The 10,620-nt window shown below is 40.4% G+C and overlaps 1 pseudogene; it reads right to left on the minus strand.

The window, feature by feature from the left end:
* Nucleotides 1-10,129, minus strand: part of LOC112133490 (small ribosomal subunit protein eS1-like) — a 44,531-nt pseudogene extending 34,402 nt beyond the window's left edge.
* Nucleotides 10,130-10,620: the final 491 nt, after the last annotated feature.

The following is a 10,620-nucleotide window of genomic DNA, read 5'->3' on the forward strand; positions in this document are numbered from 1 at the left end:
TCATCTCATCTTACAAAGAATAGCCTCTTTCTATTTTGGATGGCACATTTCAAAATGTTGGCATTGATCTTGAGAAAGTGAGCAATGTGAAAGATTGGGAAATACGTCTTTTTGCAGATCAGATTCTTGCAAAGGTAGTTTGTAAGCTTTTGTTTTCAATAAAATTAAAAGAGGACCTATTGAATTATCAGCCGGAAGAACACTAAAATTATTATTTTGAGACAATGTTTCGCTCTGTCACCCAGGCTGGAGTACAGCAACACAATCGGCACACTGCAGCCTCAACCTCCCAGGCTCAAGTGATTTTCCCACCTCAGCTGCCATGCCCAGCTAATTTTTGTAGTTTTTAGTAGAGATGGGGCTTGACCACGTTGCCCAGGCTGGTCTCAAACTCCTGAGTTCAAGTGATCCTCCTGCCTCGGCCTCCCAAAGTGCTGGGATTACAAGCATGTGCCACTGTGCTTGGCCATAAATTATTACTGTTGTTCTTGTTGTTGGGTTTTTTTGAGACAGAGTCTGACTCTGTAGCTCAAGCTGGAGTGCAGTGGCAAGATTTTGGCTCACTGCAACCTCCACCTCCCCGGCTCAAGTGATTCTTGTGCTTCAGCCTCCCAAGTAGCTGAGACTACAGGCGCGCACCACCACGCCCAGCTAATTTTTTGTATTTTAATAGAGACAGGGTTTCACCATGTTGCCCAGGGTGGTCTCAAACTCCTGAGCTCAGGGTCCAACTGCCACAGCCTCCCAAAGTGCTAGGATTACAGGTGTGAGCCACCGTGCCTGGCCCAAGAATTATTTTTGATGATAGATCACACAGATCATTTTTTATATATAACCGAGGACTTCATAGAAATGAGTGATATTACTCTGACAAAACTCCTTTCATGGACCTCTGCTTATTTATACGAACAATGCTCCTCTGCATTAACATTTTTAAAAACAACCATAAAAACAGCCAGGCACGGTGGCTCAGGCCTGTAATCCCAGCACTTTTGGGAGGCCAAGGCAGGCAGATGGCCTAAGCCGAGGAGTTCGAGACCAGCCTGGGCAACATGGTGGAACCCCATCTCTACAAAAAAATACAAAAAAATTAGCTGGGCATGGTTGTGCGTGCCTGCAGTCGAAGCTACCTGGGAGGCTTAGGTGGAAGGATCACTTGAGCCTGGGAAGTAGAGGTTGCAGTGAGCTGAGATCACGCCACTGCACTCCAGAGGCAACCCTGTCTCAAAAACAAACAAGAAAAAAACCACCACAGCATCATTTTTTAAAGACAGAAAAGTGGAATAAAATTGATGTAATAAAGTATACTCGTTCATACATAACTGAATTTGTTTAAAGACCCAAACAGCCCTATTGATTTTACTGAGATACATTTCTAATAAAATTTTAATATTTAATGATTACAGCTGGTCAAAACAATTATACTCCATCTAAACTTTTTATTACCCTTACTTAGAACTTTCCAGTCACAGGAAATATTTTAAATTTCAATTTGTTTATCTACTTTTGCTGCATGAAAGAAGGATAGAGTGACTTTTCAAAAAGACTTTCAAGTATTCAGAATGTTATATTGGGGTAATATTCTTTTGGCAAAATAGAATAAAATGAGTTAAAAGTGAAAGAGTAACCATGTAAAATTTCCAGGTGTTAAAGAATAATTTATTGATATATTTTTAAAATTATGATGGTGGCTATAAAATGGCTATAGTATTTGGATACATTTTAAAGAATGATATAAGAAGGTTTTTAAAATGTTCATATTTATTATGTATTGGAAGTTGTATCTTTTGTTAAAGAAACATTATTTATTTATTTATTTATGACAGAGTCTCACTCTATTGCCCAGGCTGGAGTGCAGTGGCGCCATCCTGGCTCACTGCAAACTTCAAGCATTTCTCATGTCTCAGTCTCCTTAGTAGCTGTGACTACAGGCCCGCGCCACCACGCCCAGCTAATTTTTTGTATTTTTAGTAGAGATGGGGTTTCGCCATGTTGGCCAGGCTGGTCTCCAACACCTGGGTTCAAGTAATGTGCCCTCCTTGGCCTCTTAAAGTGCTGGGATTACAGGTGTGAACCACTGCACCCAGCCTGAAGAAACATTTTAAATAATGTAAACTGCAAAGGGAAGAAGTAGTTTTTCAAATTATTTTAAGCAATACACATATAATTTGAAACATTGCCTTAGAGACTATCTGGTTCACCTCTCTTCGTGAATGAAAAACTTCCATAAGTAACTTTCTTAAGGTCACCAAATAACAAAAGGCACCAGACCCCAGTCTCCTGCCTCCTGCCCAGTCAGGCAGGTCTAACACTGGCAATCTTCCTAGTAAGGGTAAGTCCTCTATGGTCCTCGGCAGAAACAAGTGAGTGACAAAGAGCAAAGGGAATAGAGCCCAGATAGGAGTGTTTGGCACTCAGAAACAAGTGAGTGACAAAGAGCAAAGGGAATAGAGCCCAGATAGGAGTGTTTGGCACTCTGCCACCCCCTCAGGAATGGAGGTAAAACACAAGCAACAAAATGCTGTCTTCCCCACATCCTCGTGGGGTTGCACAACCTTTTGATGCCTTCCTAAGACCATCCTTCATTTTCTTTCCCATCTTTTTCATCTCTGATTTCCGTGACTCTCCTGCCTGCACGTGCTCCTCAGGCACCTCTCTGGAGAAGCAGCCTTATTGCTGGCCCGAGCCCAGCAGGCAGAAGAATGAGGCTGGAGAAAGGTCAACACCTGGCACCTCCTTAGCTTTGTCTTGGCAGCTCCACTTTTAAGCTTTTCCTTTTTTCACACCTACACCTGCTTTCCAGCTTTGCTCAAACTCATTCAGCTACAGGTGGGGTTACCCAATAATGTATCCTCTATATTAGCACGCATTTGAAAGATACAGAGGGGTGTTGTGCTATTCATAATTATGCCAGAAAAACAAGTAGAATCCAGGACCATCCTGGGCTATAGGGCTCTTAGTGAGGAAGGAAGGGCAAAGCTGCTCAAAATGTTGGATTAGGAGTGGGGAATGTCAGAGCAGCAAGTAAACCAGTGAGATCTGTCTGAAAATGTGATGAGACTCAGTTGAGGAGGGAGATGCATAGACAATGTCTGGTGTGTTGTTTTTGTCTAACACTCTGGGGAGAGCCAGTATCACTGTGGGCAAAATCAGCAGTAATCTACTTGATGTGATATGAGGAGTACAGAAAAATCCAGAAATTATACATATATATTTCCGGTGACTTCTGCAATGCCTGATATAGTCCCTAAATTAAAGTTATTGCTTAGGCCTTCTGGAAATTACTTCATTTTACCTGGGTGATATAACTTGGTGGGCACATCACAAATCCATCCTTCTTTACCTTGTAGAGAAGTGTTATGAAAACATGGGTTACAGGGATAGGTAAGTTTTGGAGTGGGAACTAGAGATGACATAGGAGGAAATTTTGAACAGAAGGTACTGGACCACATTTATTGGGAGGGGGGCACCTTCACACATGCAACCCACTTAGTCCTTCCATAACCACATGGGTGAGCACAGCCTTTCCTGCTTTACCCACTATGCAATGCCAGGGGGGCCTGTTGCCTCGTAAAGTGTCTTTGAAAAGATCATTACAGGAGACAGATTGTGCCAGAAATAAAAAAGAATAACTCTTTGTATTCATGTAGTTCTCCATGTTGACAAAAGCTTTCACTCGCATTCTTTCATCCAGATGTGGTAAGAGCCCCATGAAACGCGCTGGAGGTGTCACTGACCCATTTACAATGAACACAGCTGAGGCCCATGCTCCAGGTGTTCTGACTTCAGGTTTGGTGACTTGATGATTTTTTCTATAGGTCAAAACCTCTGTGCAGCTTATGAGAGATCAATTCTGACAAATTGGCCTTGGCCTTATAGGGAGGATTATTGGATCCCTCCAGTCACGCGTGTTGAGAAAATATTCACTTACAACTAGATTCACATATAACCTTTACTGAAGTCTCTTAAGTTCCTTAAAACCGAATGATTTGCCCACCTTTCCAGCCTCTTCTCTGTTTTTTCCTGTTCTGTTCTCTAGTGTGGCCTCTTTTGTGGTACCGGTCTATGCCAGATCATTTTCCACTGGTTGTTTTCTCTGCCTGGACTTACTTTCCCCTAGATCTTTATATGGCTGGCTGATTCTCATCCCTCAGGATAAGATTAAATTCTTTAGACCCTCCCTTCCCCCTCTTATATAAAGTGACCTCCCTGGTTACTGTCTAATACATCATCCTGCTTATTTCCTTGATAAACACAGCACAACCTGTAATTGTCTTATTTACTTATTATATACTTTTATCATGTCTTCTCACTAGAACATGAGTCCCATGAGGCAAGGACCAAGTCTCACTTTTCACTGCTCTATTCCCAGTGACTAGTACTCAATAAATATTGTTTTATGAATAAAATGAACAAGCAACTGCAACTGGGAATATTTGCTCTGTGTCTGTTGCCAGCTAACATTTTTATCAGGGATAGTTTTGCTATAATTCCAAGCAGAGTTTATTCTGGAAGTTACAGTCAGTCAATCATTTGCTTACCTAAGTAGAGGTACCCAGTGTGATGGAAAGAAACCATTATCTATTTGAAAGAATCATCAGCATGTCTCAGGAAAGGGAGTATCAAGATCATATTGGGTAAACTTATTAGGTCCAAATCCTCCAATCTATATAAATAAAGTGCTTGATTTTTTTAAAGGGCAAATCTCATACACTTTCATCAAGTTTTAATGGTACTATTATGAGGAAGCATAGCATGTAGAATTGTTTAATTGGAAAAGATACCAAGCACAAAACACTCTTGAATCTGTTTTGGCAAGATGCTGAACTCAGCAATTATTCACCCCCAGGAGGTTCCAGAGGTTCCAGCATATGTTAATCCAAGAACAATTTTATGGGACTCTGTTCATCTCAGACTGTAGATACTGTAGCCTGTTTTACTTTTATTTAAAAATCTACTTTTATTGCTGTCTTAGGACCAGGGTGTTGGATTCTTTAAGTGGAAATTCCCTGGGGTTCTTGCATAAGCTAGTGATCAAAAGGAAGGGAGCTAAAAAGTCTATGGAAGGCAAAGGAAAAAAATCTTAGAAACATAGAAGAGAAAAGAATTTGAAGAGTTTTTGAAGGGCAAAATCATTTTCAGACTTCCCCTAAAACAATAAAGGCCAATTCTAAATGTATGTGATTCTACATTTATATTTTTACTCTATAAGAATATATCCAAATTAAATAAAAAATTACAAAGTGTGACTATAATTTTGGCAGTTTTCTTCCTAGACTCTAAGGTAGGAAAACAAGTTTTCTTTTGTTTGTTTGAGACAGGGTCTCTCTCTGTCACCCGGACTGGAATACAGTGGCATGATCGTGGTTCACTGTAGCGTCAACCTCCCGGGCTCAAGCGATCCTCCCACCTCAGCCACCCCCTGGCTCCAAGTAGCTGGGACTACAGGTGTGCACCATCACACCTGGCTGATTTTTAAAATTGTTTTTAAGTAGAGACAGGGTCTCACTATGTTGCTGAGGCTGGTCTCAAACTCCTGGACTCAAGCAATCCTCCTGCCTCGGCTTCCCAAAGTGCTGGGATTACAGGTGTGAGCCAACACAGCTGCCAGGAAAATGAGTTTTAATACTCTAATATTGGTATAAAAGCTGAACAAATTTTCTCAGAAATGAGATACACATTTTAATGACAATGATGTAATGAAGACCTGTAATTAAGTAGACTCCATACTGTTATTAAAAAAAAAACAAAACTGAGATTCTAGTAATGATAGACTAGACAATTTAAACCAATCCACTCACTGAGGGCAGCTAGAATAATGGGATAAAATACAAAAATACCTGCTTGAAGGTATCCAAGAGCTAAAAAGACAACAAAGGGCTGGGCATGGTGACTCACACTTGTAATCCCCGTACTTTGGGAGGTGAGGTGGGAGGATCACTTGAGCCCAGGAGTTCAATACAAGAATGGGCAAGATAGCAAGACCCTGTCTCTATAAAAAAAAAAAAAAAAAAAAGTAAAAATTAGCCAGGCATGATGGTGCATACCTTTAGTTCCAGCTACTTGGGAGGCAGAGATGGGAGAATTGCTCAAACTCAGGAGTTTGAGGTTACAGTGAGCTATGATCATGCCACTGCACTTCAGCCGGGGCAACAGATCAAGATCGTGTCCCTAAATAATAATAATAATTTTAAATTAAAAAACAAAGGAGAGAAAAAAAGAATGTAGACCAAATCAGAGAAATAATAAGGTACTTTATAAAATAAGATTACAAATCCAAATATAGCAGTAATTGCATGTAATACCACAAGGCAATGAAAAGCCAAATATCTTCAAACTGGTACCAAAAACCAATTTGGTGTTCATTAAAATTCTATCTGTGAATATAGACATGTTAAAAGTGAAAAGATGGGCTGGGCATGGTGGGTCACACTTGTAATCCCAGCACTTTGGAAGGCTGAAGCAGAGGGATCGCTTGAGGCCACCAGTTCAAGACTACCAAGAGATTATTTGTAAAATAATAATAATTTTTTAAAGTAAAGAGATGGACTTAAAATACATTTTAAATATCAATGAAAACAGAGTGGGTATAGCTTTATTTCTATCAGTTACTAGTAAACCATATCTCCAAAAACGTACACTTAATGATAAAATATATGTCTTATTAGGAAGATATCACAATTCTAAATTTGTATCCACCTAAAAATCTAATCTTCAAAATAATATAAGGCAAAAACTAACAGAACTAAACAGGAAAATAGACAAAAATATTAATTTAGATTTAGTGGGAGGTTTTTTCTTTTTTCTTTTTTTTTTTGAGACAGGGTCTTACTCTGTTGCCCACGCTGGAGTGCAGTGGTGCAATCTCAGCTCACTGCAACCTCCGCTTCCCAGGCTCAAGCCATCCTCCCACCTCAGCTTCCCGAGTAGCTGGGACTACAGGCACATGCCCCCATACCTGGCTGATTTCTGTATTTTTTGTAGAGATGGGGTTTCCCCATGTTGCCCAGGCTTGTCTTGAACTCCTAAGCTCAAGTGATACAGAACCATGCCCAGCCTAGTGGGAGTTTTTTTAAAAACACATTTTGTAACTGAGAACAAGCAGATAAAAATGGATAAGAACACAGAAGACTTTAGCAACATGAGTGCCAAATAACTTGAGAGATAAGATGGAGCATTCTACAACTACAGTGCATATATTTGTAAAGCATATATATAGAAAAATTGATCATATACTGTGTCATAAAGCAAGTTGCAACAAATTTCCAAGGATTGAAGTTATATAGCATATGAAAAGAATTGCACACTGCAGATGAAAAGAAATCAGTACCAAAAAACCCTAGAAAACCTTCACATCGGCCAGGTGCGGTGGCTCACGCCTGTAATCCCAGCACTTTGGGAGGCCGAGGCAGGTGGATCATGAGGTCAGGAGATCGAGACCATCCTGGCTAACACGGTGAAACCTCATCTCTACTAAAAATACAAAAAAAATTAGCCAGGCTTGGTGGTGGGCACCTGTAGTCCCAGCTACTTGGGAGGCTGAGGCAGGAGAATGGCAAGAACCCAGGAGGCGGAGCTTGCAGTGAATGGAGATGGCACCACTGCACTGCAGCCTGGGCAACAGAGCAAGACACCGTCTCAAAGAAAAAAAAAAAAAAAGAAAACCTTCCTATCTATGGAAATTAAGAATATGCTTTTAAATGTCCTCTGGATAAAAGAAGAAATCAAAATGGAAATTAGAAAATATTTTGGAATGAAGTGAATGAAATCATGAAGTAAATGAAAATGCTACATATTACGCATTTTCATGCATAATCTCTTGCAGTAATCTCTTGCTTTGCAGGCATTGGACATTATGTATTGACTTTCTCCTATGGAAGAGCTAAATTTAACTCCTTAAAACCTTCCCATGTTTCCCCTTCTCCCAGTATGTCCCTTCTTTCCATTCTTCATCCTCCCAGATAGTTATAGCACATTTTGGGTTAAATTAATAGTCGCTACTTATATTATTTGACTATGTAAATATTTTTCACAAAATGTGAACGGGATAGATGTTGCCTTCAAGGCAGATCAGTCTTTACCTCTTACCTACCCAATTTACTTTCTTATTATACTTTTGCTATCTTCAAACCTCCTCACTCCAGCTGCCAAGGACATCAGCTAACAATAAAGTAGCTAAAAATCTCCACAATCCAGACAGTTAAGGGCAAAAGCTTCCCTGATCAAATGGCAACTCAAGATGGAAAGGGATGTGTTTGTTGTAAGATGGCAAGAGCAAAGCTAAGGAATGCACAAAGGAAACAGTGTTAAAAAAATAAAAAGAAGTAGATGCTTTCAAAGTGGCTGGGGATAGCTGCTTCTTTTTGGCTGTGAGAGTGCAGAGCAAGAACAGACTGAGCTGAGCATTCTTAATGATTTTATTATAAGAGAAATATAAAAGTTCAAAATGGTCTATTTATTTTCCTCCTTTTTAATATGGGGGGGAGAGGGAGGGAGGGAGACAGACAGCTCCCAGGATACACATTCATTGCTTAATGGGTGTTCCCTGGGATACAAGAACTGTGCTTATGAATTTGAGTTTGGAGTCCTTTCTGCTGCAACCCCTAGGAGATACTCCTCTTTATATACTAAGTAGAAAGGGCATATGCAGAAAAGAAAGGAAAAGAATCCTCTTTCCCAGCCACAGCAGGTGGGGAGGCAGAAAGCAACTGTCTTTATTAAAGGCATCCAAGCAGAATGAATATGGTTTTGGTGTCCTGAGTTCCTGATTGGAAGCCAAAATTCCTTTTCTGACAGAAGCTGTGTGAACCCATGTAACTATTAGGAATTGTCACGTAGGGTATACTTTTGTGTCAGGATGGTAGCAGAGAACAACAGATATCATCTATAAAAAATCAGAGTTAGAGTTTTATTTTTCTCCTGTTGAAACAGATTTCTTTGGAAGAGCTGGAAACTTAACAACTATTCATACAACTATTCATTTTTCCATTCATTCAGCAGATATTTATGAAACACTTATGAGTAGTAAGCACTGAGCTAAAGGTGAAAAGTTCTCTCAAAATGAACTTATAGTCTAGTAGGGGATGCAGATATAAAAAGACACTCACAACTATACAATAAAGTTACCCTGGGTAGATATGGTGCTAGGGGGTACCAGGAGAGGTAGTCTTTGGTGCAGCCTGGGTGGATGGATGGGAGACTTCTGGAAGAACTGTCATCTAAGGCAACACCTAAAACTAAGGATTTGTAGCACTGCAGCTATGGGAAAATATTATTAATCCCAACCTTCAGACTTACTAATTTATAAGACCTAAGTGACATGTAAGTTCAAAATTGATTGTATGCTACTTTTTCCTACACAGAGGGATTGAATCAATCATACTCATTGTTGCGAAGGCTTCTGAAGGTTTTCACCAGTTGCCTTATCCCTGAAACTCTTTCTATTGCTCTGCTCTCCACATCACCACCTAAAAAGATCCCAACCCACTCAGCTGCTTTGTTCCACTTCTTTCTGACCCATTTTGTAGCACTGCCCGAAAATATTACTTGGAAATTCAATGAGAGTTCGTGGTGGGGAAGGCTGGGAACTGCTTTTTAGAACTTGCTCAGAAAATGCCTTCAAAATGTAACTAGCCAAGTCTAGCTTTTGATCAAATTTTAATGGTCACTCTGATATAAACCACTTTCTATTCCTGATCTGTTTCCCAGGACCTTTTCTGCAATTAATCATCAGCTAAATAGATTCAGAGGCTCCAGGCCAAAGTAAAAAATGCTCCGAGGCTTGCAAGTGTCTCAACAGATTGTGCAGGAACTTTAGTGAGCATTCTTTATTAGCTCAGACTCACTCTGGGCCGCCTCCACAGCCTAAAGTAAGGCTGGCCTGTTACCTTTGTTTCCTCTAGTTTCCATGGATACCACCCGAAGGAGCTTTGAAAGTTTCTAATATAGGCTTCCCCTCTTTTGATAATTCCCTTGGAAGTCTATGGTGGGGTCTATCTGGCTCTTAGTTTTTAGATGACATGGCATTCTCTCCATCACCTACCCCAATGTAGCGCTGATGCTCTCCAGTCACTGGGAAGGCAGTGCTGGGATGGCCCAAGTACACCAGGGCTGCCTCTAGAAGCCACATTTCTTGGACTTGAGATTTGAATGAACCTTGTCAGGAACAAAGCAATTAACTGAGTTCCCCGTAAGTTGGCTGGACAAGTGAAGTGAGGTGGAAAATTGAGGTAAGTTTCTGGACCAGTCAGACTAGAAACAAAAAATAAATGTAAAAGCAACCCAGCTTCAACTTTCTGGATCTTTCAGTAAAATAATTTCAGCCCAAATGATCTGGAGAATTGCCTCCATTTTATGTTGTATTGTGGACACAGTCTTAGGGAATCCCTTTTGCCCCCCCAAACCGGACATCTCTACCTTGAATGCACTTTTATAAGAAGTGCTTCCTGGTTTCCCCATTTTTTTTCATACTCCATGTAGAGGAGAGAATCATTCCTACATTTTCTTCCCCAAGCAAGGCTTGCACATGGTCACAGCTGGAAGCCGTAACAAGCAGGATGGAAGAAATCACATCCTATTCACAGCTAATAGGTGAACCTGCAAATTAATTAACTCGTGGAA

This window comes from Pongo abelii, chromosome 4 (assembly GCF_028885655.2).
Source record: "Pongo abelii isolate AG06213 chromosome 4, NHGRI_mPonAbe1-v2.0_pri, whole genome shotgun sequence".
NCBI classification, from domain to species: domain Eukaryota; kingdom Metazoa; phylum Chordata; class Mammalia; order Primates; family Hominidae; genus Pongo; species Pongo abelii.